The sequence below is a fragment of the Mycteria americana genome, chromosome 3 (assembly GCF_035582795.1).
Source record: "Mycteria americana isolate JAX WOST 10 ecotype Jacksonville Zoo and Gardens chromosome 3, USCA_MyAme_1.0, whole genome shotgun sequence".
In the NCBI taxonomy this organism is placed as follows: Eukaryota; Metazoa; Chordata; class Aves; order Ciconiiformes; family Ciconiidae; genus Mycteria; species Mycteria americana.
The window spans coordinates 40,705,660-40,718,935 of NC_134367.1; the positions used below are offsets into that span (position 1 = coordinate 40,705,660).

Here is a 13,276-nt window from a genome sequence, read left to right on the forward strand (position 1 = left end):
CCTGATACGCAAGATAACATGATTCTCTGGCACCCTTTATCTAATACTGTCAATCCTAGATCAGAAACCACTCCCAAGGGAAGTTTTAGAACATACAGAACAAAATTGAAGTACTCTGGGTACCTGAAGTGCCACCCACAACCCTAAAAAACTTTAGTCTTTTATTTGATCCCAGAAATCACAAGAGGAACACATTCTCACCAATTTTACTGAATAGCAGTATCTCCTCAAAAGCTTCCGTATTTCATATTAGCATCAGCCCAAAGGATAAAAAAATGGTACCTTTACACTCTAAAATGTGCCACAAACATACTCTTCTCACCCTGTAAGGCAAGTCATATACAGTTCCTTTTAGAGTACCTAACAAAGTACTTACCAAATATTGCTGCTGCATTACCCATTCCTCTGGTGTCCAACATCTTTTTTCCTCTGAAAGACTGACCTAGCTAGGACTGGCAACTTTTTGACTTACCATCCAAGCAGCTTTACTAGATGCTGTCAACAGCACCCACACTTTTCATATAACTGCAGTGGGCAAGAGATGGAGGCTGGTCCCTTCCCACTTCTGAAGTGCATAATCTCTAACAGAATTTATGTTATCAGGAGTCACTCAAGCACAATGTGGAGTATCACATGTCCAGTATGTGCTGTACCAGTCAGTGCAACAAGGCCACATTGCCTTTGTAGCTCTTGCAAAGTACAAGCTGTCAAGGAACATTGTGGTGTGACTACAGACCTGATATGCAACAGCTAGGTTTTTCACATCCTCATCTTTATTCAAGAAAGAGCATGTACAAAACATGGCACATGGAAATACCTACCCTTGTCAGTAACATGTTAACAGAAATAATAAATCCTGTTGAAAGCAATGAAGAGAAAGCTGTTCTGTAGTAAATTTCTGCACATTGATATATTCAATACACTGATTTACACAGTTGCTTGCTGAAAAGGAGCAGCCTTTAGCCAAAGTAGCCGATTACTGCTTATTAGCAATAACCAAAGCATAGGAGATGCTCAGTGAGCCAATACACTCCTGCAGTTTGGTCAGACCCTTGGTGTACTTTTTAGTAGTCAGATGGATACTTATTTTTTACATTCCCAATGCTTTAGGCACTGCTACTGGTAGAGTTTGGCACTGCATGATACTGCTTAGACAGCAAATGGGGCTTTTCATGGAATTTGTCATTTAGAAATAGGCACATTCCATGAGCTATAGGAAATCCTCCAACTCTCTAAAGGAAGAGAGCTGCTGGCATCCAATGCTGTCATTTTTTGCTGCAGACTATAGGGTAGTTTTTCTGTATATTGGTGCTTTTTGTAATGATTCAGTAACTGTTGCTCTATCAATTTTTAGGTATCATGCCATTCTCACAGTCCTTCCTTTATAAAGCATTCCTAACAATTAGGTTTGAGAGTCATGCTTTAAGGCAGACTGCATCTTATGTACGTGATGCTTTATCTTTAAAATCCAATTTACTTGGTGACCAATTTAAGATCCCTCACTCCTCTGTGGAAGAGTGTCAGTTTGCTGAATACAGCAAATATGCTGTTACTGTGATACAGCACCATTAGTTTTCAAGTGACTGCTCAAAGCACAAGTTCCAATGTGTGTACTCCCTTCTCCCCACTAGTGACCTCTTTTCCCCACACAGCAAGCAGGTAACATTGCCAGCGTATTCCTCAAAGGGCAGTTCCACTGTTGTGGTCTTTTCATACTAAAGTAGCAGTCCATAAAGTGGCACCCTAATTTCTCTCTCCCTCACTAGATACAGACAGCAATACAAGCTTTAGACCTTGGTTTTTCTGTAACCACTTTCCTCTCAACACCTGAATTTCCTTCTTACAAGTGTTTCATGTTTATGCTTCCATACCATCACCTCATCTACTTCCTCCTATCTCCTGGATGACAGCACTCTCAAAAAGCAGACTCCTTGGTTTGAGTTTGTGTACCCATTTTGCTTTCTCCCCATCTTTATAGGGCCTACCTGTGAGTTCCGTTGTTTTGAGTTATTACAGACCTTCAGTATCAACAAGTCTGTATACCCTTACAATATTTTAAAAGGGCAAATACTCTCAGCGGTTTTTCTATGTATTGAAGCTCAACAATCATTTCCCTAATATTGCTGCTATCCTTCCTACAGAGGGCAGCTCAATGTTTTGGGAAAAGTGCCATTTTAAATACGTGGAGACAGTGATTTTGATTCACATGCAGTTTCTGAAAACAGTATCCGCTAAACAAAATTGCAGCAGCTGTTTCAGCAGGCTTTTAAAAGCATGGCATCCCACTCCAAGCCACAAAAACTCTTCAGTTGTTACACTTCCTTCCAGTTACAGATCATCCACATTTGTCAGGCAGCACTGACAAAGTGTTCCAACTCATCACTGGAAAAAGAGAACAAGGTCTAAGTAAAACAGTTCATTTGAGGGAGAAATTTCAATTTGCAAGTAAGCACACAGCACTTTGTATACATTAAGGTGTTACCATTTCTGTAAAAAACTAAAACCCCATAGATGTTATAATGCTTCTCAGAAAGTTTTAAATCTTTTGGTCTCATCTCAGATTCCGGATCCGTATTAGGTTTTTCAGCAAGGAATTCAGGTTCGGGATAGGATCATCATAGATGAGACAAAAGCAATACAGAAAACATAAATTTAATAGGAAATATACTTTTTCCTACAGAATTTCTGATTGCAATACAAAAATTAAACATTCTCTAGTTCTTAGACATATTTCAATAATAATGTACACTTATTTAAAACTTTGCATGTAGGTTTGAAAGCTAACCAAGGTTAGGCACAGCTATCAGCACACCTTGTGCCTTGGGGAACACGGGTTCTTAAATTCCAGCTATGTACAGAATTAATTACTATACCAACTTACCATATCAATTGATCATTTACTGTATTAAGTATATAAACTGTCAATACAAAAGATTCCCGAACTGTAGGCACAGCGTTACTTCAGACTTAAAATGAGAAAATGTTTAGAAGCTTTTCAGTTACATACCTGAATAAGATAAAAGCATTTGTTCCTACATTTTTTGACCATTTTCCTGTCAAAAAAAAAAAGACATTTATTAGTTCAGAAGAATTTTCTTCCATCACTCAAAATACAACTTGCCATCTATTTAGTCTCTCATACAGACCAAACTGCATTATTAAACATGTGTTGGATTAGTATCAGTACCCCGCAAGTTCTGTGAAACTTTGAAGTGTAGTCATGCCACCACAGCAAGATTTATTTTGCTTCTCTTGCCCAGCTGTTGCTCAACTTGGCTATGAACTATGATAGGCAAGTAACCAATCAAGCATAATTCCCCCTCTCCTATCAGAATCAAAAAGTTCATTTCTGAAATTAGCTAATACCTGGTTCTCAGCTTCTATCAAAACATTAAAAACTCCAGAAGCTAAAATCCACCAACAAGCAAGCATTAAATAAAAAACTGCATCCAGACCACATTCTTCTACATACAACTCTCCTGCAAGCAACAGGAAAATTGAGACTACCTCTGAACTAGAACTGAGAGTTCAAAAAAAGGCCACAGTAAATCATGAAATGTTTCACCCTGCTTTCCATAATGTAGAAACACACAAACCCCACTCCACTTCAAATATGCCATTTGTAATACAACAGTTTACATGTCACCTCCTGCTTATAAATGGGGTTGACAATAATGCAGTTTTTAAAGCAGCATTTAAAAATTGTTAGTTACTTAAACCAGTTTTGCTGAGTTTCAAGGTATGTACAGACTATGAAGCCTGTCATCTTCAAACACTTCACCTGTTCTGCTGTTAGAGCAGTCTAAACTCAGAAGTCAGATTCACATGTGTTTTTCATTAAGCAATAAATCAGGTTCAGGATAGGTTCTTCACTGATCAGACAGACATACCAATGGTTTTTAAGCATCACTCTCACACCAAGCTTTGAAATTAATCATAACATTTATTGGAATTCATACCTCCAATTGAGAAGCAGCCTTCAAGCATCTCTGCAAAGACAAAATGTACTGGTTAGTTACACTAACAAGGCTTGCTACTTCCAACTTTTCTCTACATCAGCCATGTCACTCCACTGCCTACTTATAATATTGTCTATCTAAACAATACAGTATTTTATAGGTAGCACTGCTGCACAAGAAGTTTCACTCACACATTTGAACTTCACATACTGGGACAAAGCCTGTTCATCTAAAGAAACTGCTGGTAGTTAGCAAGGTATTTCAAGGTACCTTTCTTTAATAAGGAGTGGAATAAAGTTGTAGATGTTGCAGTAAGACAGGAAAATTAGAACTTGTCCTCACACTTTAGATTTTAACTTCTTAAATAAAAAACTGTGGATACTCAAGAACCAGTGCAATTAAAGTGAATTTCATTGAAACAGATTAAATTCAGGTACTTAGATAAGAATGAAGTTCTTGGAGAAACCACTACCAATACTCAAGGCACAGTAAGTGTTCACAAGCATCCTTTTTGCCTGCTGCAAGTATAATGTTATACCAGCCCTTCTGAATTAGTTTAGCTCTGGAGCTGAAACAGCTTTAATAGAATTAGAATTCATTAAATTCACCACCAAATTTCACCTTTAATCATCAACATTACTTTTCTTCAATGCTCACATCTGAGTGAGCCCTAAGTTAACAGTCCTAAGAGGGTCAAAGCCCAAACATCATCACTAGCTTTCAAACACCAGCACCAATTCCTCACCAGGGCACTTTTAATGCCTGGCTAACATTTGTTATTTACCCACTATAAGACAGGATACCTCAAATTATAGGGGTGTAACACTTCCATCTCTCTCTACTCTTTAAAGATGCTAGCTTTTGCAACAGCACATATTCATGTCAACATGGACCTAAGGTGAGTTTAAATAACACACCAACATCCTTATTCACAACCTGGAGCATGGTGGCACCTAGCTTGTACATAGGGACAGAAATAAAAGTAACACCAACTGGAATAACGACTGAAAGATTAAGTGACTTTTGAAAGAATTAAGTGGTTTCATCTCAGTAGCCAGATCCGTATGAAGGTTCTCATCAACATATCAGGTTTGGCAGTTTCATCATGATTCACCACTTAAGTATCAGTGACTGGGAGTTGCAAAGCAATTCATACATTCATATACTCCACAAAATAAGCTGTGTGTCTTTCATATGCAGATGTACTGAAAAGGGAATACATTACAATTAACAAAGATCTCAGCTGCTTAATCAATAAATATTACCTCTATCTGTTGTACTCCAGTTGCCAGGAAATCTTTCATCAGGACACCTAACATTCCCATTTAGAAACTGTTCATGCCATTCTAGAAATTTGAGTAAAATAATCAATTACAACATGTTCATGCATAATATAGCACAACTCATTAGGAACAACCAAGTTTTACTCTTGTGGATCTCCCTCCCAACCACTGGTTGTAAGCATTTGAGTCAAATTAAATTGAATACAGATCCTGAAGTTATTTCTTAGCATTTCCAAAAGGTGAGAATATCAACTATACTCTTTAGAAAATGAATACATTTTATTAAAAAATTGGAATCACATTTGCCTGTTTATATTAACAAGGCTCTAGATGTCCTCTTTGCTTTCTTCACCTAAACACTTTCTTATACTAATGTCCTGACAAAGGGCAAATTCACAATTAAAAGCCATCTTGACATAATCTGTCAGATTTAGCATGAACATTTCAGATAAGCATATTTTACCAGCTCCTCCAACACTGACCCAAATGAACTATTCAACTCCCCAGCCTACATAGTTCTAGACCATGTCAAACATGCCTGAAATACGATACCTCAGTTTTAAAGCTAATGACACACATACTGATTTGATCATACATATATTTTGCTGATCTATTTACCATATTAATTTATCCCCATTGATCATTCAAAACATACATAGCTTTCAGGAAAATCCACTTGTGTGTACCAAGTATTCTTCTTCTTCTGATGGTGCTTCCATGACAAACTAAAATTGAAATGAAAGAAAAATTATCTTATAAAGCAGAAAGTGTCCCTTGCTGTGGTCTAGCATCACCTGTCATGTTACTGTGTCAGAAACATAATCATCAAGCACTAAAACTTCACTTTTTCATACAACAATTCAGTATTTGTCTAGAACAGTCTTCAATACCTGATAAATTGAAATTTTGTATGCACTATAAAAAAATTACCCTGAATTGGTTTCAGACCGTTTTTGCAACCATTACAATGTCTGAAGAACCAAGATATTCAAACATCTATTTCAAAAATATTTATATATATGAGCAGCCATGCATTTATTCACAACGCAATACTACTATCTGTCCATAGTTTGCAGGATCATTACCTCAATTACATTCAAATATGGTCACGTATGTAGATTCACATTAACTCCAACACACACCCAAGGCCAGACAGCTAACTCACACCATCTCCAAAATCTGTATAATTTAGCACAAATTAACTAAGTGATTTATCATGTGGGTCTTCATGCTTATTTAAATGCTACAGCAAAAGAAATGAAACCAAGAACAACTTAAGAGCACAAGAAAAAAATCATCAAATAATGACTCATCAGTTTGATGGCAACTATGAAAATGCAACATACTGTAACTATTTTTCCTTTTTGTCCCACTCAGTAGCCAGAGATGACAACCCTCTGGCACTTAAACAGATTCTGTACTTCTGACAGACAAAAATATGGAAACCAACTAAGAAATTGAAGCATTTATTATCTTGATCAACGATAGAAACGTAGTGTTACTTCTATAGCAACAAAATTAAAAAATCCAGAGCCATTACCTTAATGCATCTGTAGAACGTATTGGACACCACTGAAAACTTCCTCTCGATCATACCTAAAAACAAACAGTAAACAAACTTAACACTTGAAACCAGCAGATTCTTATTACCAAGCCACTGAGTCACACACATTATGAGACAATAATCATCAATCTCTGAAGTCTCAGAAGCAATAATATGTTAAGTACATAAGTCTTAAGTTTGCAGGAGGCCTTAAGAAAGCAGCAAGAAATGCAGCCAGTTTTAAATAACAAAGGAGTTACGAGTTACATCCACTTGAAATACCATATTAAAAGCACTACAGAAATAACTGCATATACCCACTATTAAGCTTCAGTCCAAAGGATTTTTAACAAAAATCCATCACATCAAGGATTCAGTCCTTTAAGTATCAGCACTGATACCAATTGGTTTAGAGAATTCGGTTTTAACCATGTAGCAAGTATTTAAATCTACCAATTCAAGCAGCCAAGGAAACACGACAGTGTTTTTGTCATAGACAATATTTAAAATATGCAGCTTCCAATAATAATATTTCTCACTCTGCACTACGTAGATCACAAACGTAGCAATCCATTAAAGATAACTTATTAAACATGTTTTGTTTTGGATCACAAAAAAATTAAACTATGGAAAATCTCGAGTTAAGCTTGCTTATTACACCCAATAACCAAGGGTTACTAATGGCTTGTAAAGATTCAAAAAATCTTACTGTGCAGTAATCTAACATGTGACTCAGGCTATCTTAAGACAAGGTAATTCAACACAGAATGAATGCACCCGACAACTTCCTACATGAATGCAACCATCTCCTAATCTTTGCTTGCAGATTAGAACCTAGAATCCTAGCTATATTTTTTGACCGTATCGGCCATTCTTCCAGAAGGACTGCAGCTCAATGATGTTAGCATGGCAAGAAGGGAAAAAAAGGCATCTTAAGGCCACAGGAAGTTTGTGTTTTGTTTTGTTTTTTTTTTTAAGTATATCTCCTTTTATTCTGCTGTCTCATTGCCTAGGGAAAAAAAAGGAAACATGACTAGTTAAAATGTTAGAGTAATCTCATTATTCACATTAAAAAACCATGCAAAGATTGTGGTGGTTTTTTCTTCTTGGCACAATATGTGGATTTTACAGCAAGTGTATTTTTAAGTCTTCTGCTGTAGGACAATTCCGTGATGCCGATGGCTGAGCCCCCTGAAACACATACAGGCAACACAGATGCATGCACCAACCCTATATCAAATGAACAAGGCAACTCCACCTCATTCAAGGAGCCCTAACCTCTCACCAAAACACCTCACTCCCATCATGATGTTTAGGCCGACTTCATCCACCAGCATCAGCCAGAATCTGAAGTACTTCAAACGACAGCCGAGTGAAGTGGAAGGCTGCATCACCCTGGCAAGGGGCTGCTCCCAACCCCAGCAATTAAGAACCGGCGCCACTGGCGGGCAGCATTCCTTCATCAGCCCCCGAAGGCACCCGGCACGAGCCCCCCGGCCCCAGCCAGCGATCAAAATGGCGCAGGCCAGGCAGCGTCTCACCGGCCGCACCAGGGCAAAATGGTACCCCGCCGCCCACGCGAGCCGCCGCCGCCAACTACCCATCCCGGGGTGCCCCGCGCCGCTGGACACCGCTTCCGGCAGGGAACCGGCCACGCCGCGCTCCCGCCTCCCTCCCCGCGGAGGCGCGAAGCGTGCTGGGACACGTAGGCCGCCCCTCCGTTCCCCCGCCGCCGCGGCTGCAGCGGGGCGGCGTACACCGCGGCTGCGGCCCGGGCCCCGCGGCTGGCTTGCGCCCGGCCGCGCCCGCACCTCCAAGGTGCGAGCCTCGGCTGCCGGCTTCAGCCTCAAGCACTACGCGAGCGGCGCCGCGGGCCAGCCTCCCGAACAGCCAAGCACAAAAAGGAAGCCCGGGCGCCGCTCCAGCCCCCCTCGGGAAGCGGCACACGGGCCCAGCGCCTTACCCGCCGCACGGGCGCTCCGCAGGAAAAGAGAGGGAGCGGTGGCCGCTCGCCAGCTTTATAGTATGCTGCGGGGTGGGAACGAGGCTGGCCCCGCCCCTCTCCCCGCCAGCCGAGGGGCGGGGACCTCGAGGACCTCGCGTGGGGCTGTGCCTTTCTCGCGCGGGGCGCGCGGAGGGGCTGGCACCTGGCGCTGCCTGGCCGTTGCAGCCGTTGGCGGGCCCGCGGCCGCGGACGCGTTCTCCGCAGCGTCCGGCTGCGGCCCGCTGAGGGCGAGGGAGGGCGCTCGCTTCGGGGCCGGGCGGCGTTTCGGGGCGCCCCGCGGGAGCGCTCCCGTGGCGGTGCGCCCTCCCCCCGTTGTCAAGCGGGAGGGCCCGGCTCCGCAGCTGCTGAGCGGCGGTGACTGAAGCCGCTCTGGGGTGGGAGGCGGCAGTGTCTATTTGCCTGACCGCACGCCGGGGCCCGCGCCGCAGGCCTTCCCGCAGCCTAGGGGAGCTGAGCGGGAGGCGACTGCGGAGTTGGCTGCCCGCCCTCCGAGCGGGAGGAGGGGAGAGAACGGGAGGGGGCTGCCCTCTCGCTGGGGTGATGTGCCCTGAGAAGAAAGAAAGGATGAGCACTCGAGTCTCGCGTTTGATACGGATTCTGTTTATACGTTTTGCATTACAGGGGTTTTGTGTAAAACGCAGAGCTAGCAAGTGAAGGCAGAAACCTGATACAGCTCCACCTCCTAAACTCACAAAAACCGTTCTTCATTTAGTACTTGTTTCTTATATCTATCTTCTGTTACTGTTCCCTAGAGCTCCAACTAGTTAACCTTCTATAGCTATGCATGAATGTTTCAACTTCCCTTCGTCTGTAATTAGATGTTTCTAAACCCTTAACCACACGCACACCCTTTCCCTTTTTGGAAATAGCATGCAATGCTTTATCCCTGTGTAACGTTACAAGTCATCAGGGCTGAAAAATCTCTTACCCACAACAGACAGAAAGCTTCCTGCAGTTTTTCACTCTAGAAAGTCTAAAGGTAAAGTTCCACAGTGAACCTAAAAGTGGGCTGCCTCAATCCCAGCATGGCTTTAGCTGCTGGAAGTTGTACAGTTGCACCTCAGTCAGAAAGCGGCTCTAGTTGCCAGCTGAATCAGCCTCCTGTACTGCTGTGGAAGTGCTAGTGAGAGAAGCGGGAGCAGGTATCTGGGCTACGGTGGGGATGGCAGGAACACTACAGCCTAGATGAAGTTTAAACTGATGTGAAGCCACATTCTAAATTCTCATAATATTTATGGAGGTTCTTACTCATTGTTTATAAATAGTCTAACTTTTTTGTCTGCCTGTTTATTGTGAGGTTTAGTATATCAATCAACTTAGTTGAGGAAATCAGGAAAAACAAGGAAGGGTGAAGGAAAGCTCAAAAATTTGTTTGGTGTTTTGACAAGTTGTTAAGAATACCACAAAAACCCATGGTCCACAAGATGGACTCTCAATAGAAGGGTCTAACTATTGGGAGCGGATAAAGAAAGTCTAGAAAAGTGAGTTGTAAAGTGCTAAAATATCTGGCAATTTTATTCCTAAAATTATTGAGATTAATACTACCAGGAGAACTAAATAGTTGACAAATTTTAAATGTGTTTTCTTCTGCAGCCCACAACAGGAGATGACACTTGTTTTCTCTCTGCTTTTCTTCTTCCACATCCCATTTTAGCTGTCTGAAATCTTCCTCTTGACTGCAAGCAGGGTGACCCAAAAGGCAGACTGCAAGCTGCAGCCGACCCACCACCTTTTCTACTGTAGAGGCATGAAGAAAAAGATCTACATGCTGCCTTTTTCTCTGAGTGCCTCCTACCTGCACTTGTTTGAGCTGCTGTTTCTGTAGGAGAGTGAGCACGAAGCTATAAGCATCAGGGAATAGTTGCTAGTGCATCAAGCAGGGTCAGCGGCAGAACTTGGGCACAGGCAAGTAGTTTACGCCATTGTTATCTATCCATGTGACCTACTCAAAAGGCCCCAAAACTGATGTTTGCCACATGGCACTGAAAATGTTAACCCACCCTTCCTTAGTGACATCAGGGTTAAAGATAGGCAAAGTAATCACAGCCGTAAATCATGACTGGATTAGCCCTAAGGAAAGAAGGCAACTCCTTACCATTCCTTTTCTATGTGCTAAATAATTAAGTCTTTTCTACAGCACGCTGTGAAGGGCTTTTACGTCTGTTATTCTCTTGAAGAATGGAATTTCTTTTCAGGGGAAAAATAGACTCATAATTTAAGCTCAAAGTATATTACATAAAGCATGAATGAGTACTATTTTAGTTTGCAATTGATAATAAGAAGGCTATAAATAATGAGGTGACTAAGCGCCTGTACAGGGCTGCGGGGTACTGCTCTGCGTCGTGAGCTTTTCAGGAGAAACACGGGTGTGCACTTACTGCAGGGAACCTTGCACCTTGCAATGTTACCGCACACTAGCTTTTGTAATTTGGCAGAAGAAACTCTTCATCTCCCTGTTAGATTGTAGGGTACAGGTTTACTAGCAGTGCCTGAATGCACAGTGTATGCAAACCTTTTATCCCCAAACAAATGTGCCTCATATTTCTCAGCATCACCTAAGTCTGCTAGGACTGGACAAGCTTGTGGGTCAAGTGAAGAACATCGTTATTGTAGGTAGGCAACAATTACAAGGCTGAGAAAAGTTAATCAAAACAAAATAAAAACATACACCTCAATTGCAGTTTATATTTAAAAGTAAGGTTCCTTCTTAGTTGCCTTTCTTTCCCCTCCTTCAGGCTTCTGCATCTTTAACCTGTATCCCAGGTGTCTGGATGAGGGTGCACGCCCTAGAGCAACACCTGATCCTCAAACTCTGCTCCCCGGAGAGATCCTAAGGCTAGTCTGAACCATAAGCCTGGTTGCCATAAAGAGTTAGTTTATAGATGAATTGCTTCCGAATTTAGCTCACCACACAGCTGCACGTTTAGGCACAGTGTAAGCACTGGCAGAAGGGAGTGCTGGTTATGAGATACTGGGGGCATACTGGATTGCCTCTTTCCAGGCCAGCGCACATGTATGCCGGCCTGAAGGCTGGTGGTGTGGCTACCTCCAGGGCTTTTCAGCTCCAGGCAACTCTCTCCAAGTTATCTTTTCATGTTTTAAATGATTTCTTTCTCTTCTTGTTCTTTCTCTTTATTTCTGTCTCCCCCCACTTCCCTTCCGTTCCTATTTTAAGTCTGGCTTCCTGGATTTTCTCCAACAGCTTTGCAGCTTTGATGACTCACATCTCTTGGTTTGGTTTGGGGTTGTTACCCGTGCATCCTTTGGGATGCTGAGTTCCCCTCCCCTCTCACCTTCCCAGCAGGAAGTCTATTGTATGCAGCTTTAATTTCTTCCTTCTCAGAACAGATAGTACTCATTGTAAAATCCTGAGTTGACTTTGCCATATTTCACATTATGCATCATAAAATGCATGAGTTGGGAAAAAATTTCATTTAGCTTATGATTTTGGCCCTGTTTTTAATGTTTTACAGAGACCAGAATTCTTTATTTGAACTTCTCAACTCTCTCTCTGAATTTTTAGTCACTTTAGCGTCACAGAAAGACAAGTGGGGTTTTTTTATGATAATTGAGATCATAAAAACATTAGAACAGCTGTACAGGGTCAGACCAGAGGTCCATCCCCCCCCAGTATCCTGCCTCCAACTGTGGCCAAAAGTAAATGCCTAGGGAGGGGAGTAGGGATAGAACAAGCACGTAGGGATCCTTCCCTGAATATTTGCCCGGCCTTTGGGAACATAAAGCTCAGAGACCTCCTAGAGGGTGGGGGTTTTTGTGTGTGTGTGTATGAATGTAACAATCCTCCATTAATTTGCTACCCATAAATTTGTTCAGTCTTCCCCAGAGCCTTTATAAAATTTTAGCATTCACAGTAACAATGGCAAGGAGTACCACAGCTTAATTAGCATCACAGGAAAATGCACCTCCTTTTGTTTGCTTTGTACCTGCTGTCTGTTGGCTCATTGCACAGTTTTAGAAGGAGTTGTGGGCCCCCTGCAGTCATCCCCTCATTAAGCCCCTCCCCACCCCACAATCTCTTCTTCAGGCTGAAGAATCCTCACTTACTTAATCATTCCTCATATGGGAATCAGTTCCTACCTTTGACCTTACTCTCATTGCTCTTCTCCAAACTTTCTCTTGATTCTTTTTGAGATAGGAGTCCCAGAGTATACACTGTATTCAAGAAGCAGATACAACATGGGCTCATAGCAGAGGCATAATGATGTTCTCCGTTTTCTTCTTTGTTCCCTAGCACTTCCTAAACTTTGGTTTCCTTTTTTGACTATCACTGTGCATGGAGCTGATGTTTCCACAGAACTGTCTGTCATAACTGCAGGATCTCACGTCTGAGCAATAAAGGTCAGAGCCCGTCATTTTACATTTGCAGTTGTGTTGGCTTTTCTCAATGAGCAATGCTTTATATTGATCTATGTTGAATTACATGTTATACTGTTGGGTATTTCTGTTATACCCACTCAGTTTTTTA

General features: G+C 41.9%; 1 long non-coding RNA gene and 3 other non-coding genes across 4 annotated transcripts; all 4 read right to left on the reverse strand.

Annotated features, from left to right (window-relative positions):
* Nucleotides 1-736: 736 nt before the first annotated feature.
* LOC142408172 (uncharacterized) lies at nucleotides 737-8,511 on the reverse strand. The gene is made up of 5 exons (XR_012775200.1): nucleotides 6,783-8,511; nucleotides 5,898-5,967; nucleotides 5,225-5,305; nucleotides 3,960-3,989; nucleotides 737-3,053 (listed from the first exon to the last, which is right to left on the reverse strand). It is a non-coding gene; the product is annotated as an uncharacterized LOC142408172 (long non-coding RNA).
* Nucleotides 2,554-2,624, reverse strand: LOC142408529 (small nucleolar RNA SNORD50). Its single transcript, XR_012775327.1, has one exon. It is a non-coding gene; the product is annotated as a small nucleolar RNA SNORD50 (small nucleolar RNA).
* On the reverse strand, nucleotides 3,806-3,878 carry LOC142408530 (small nucleolar RNA SNORD50). The gene has a single exon (XR_012775328.1). It is a non-coding gene; the product is annotated as a small nucleolar RNA SNORD50 (small nucleolar RNA).
* Nucleotides 5,004-5,070, reverse strand: LOC142408531 (small nucleolar RNA SNORD50). Its single transcript, XR_012775329.1, has one exon. It is a non-coding gene; the product is annotated as a small nucleolar RNA SNORD50 (small nucleolar RNA).
* Nucleotides 8,512-13,276: the final 4,765 nt, after the last annotated feature.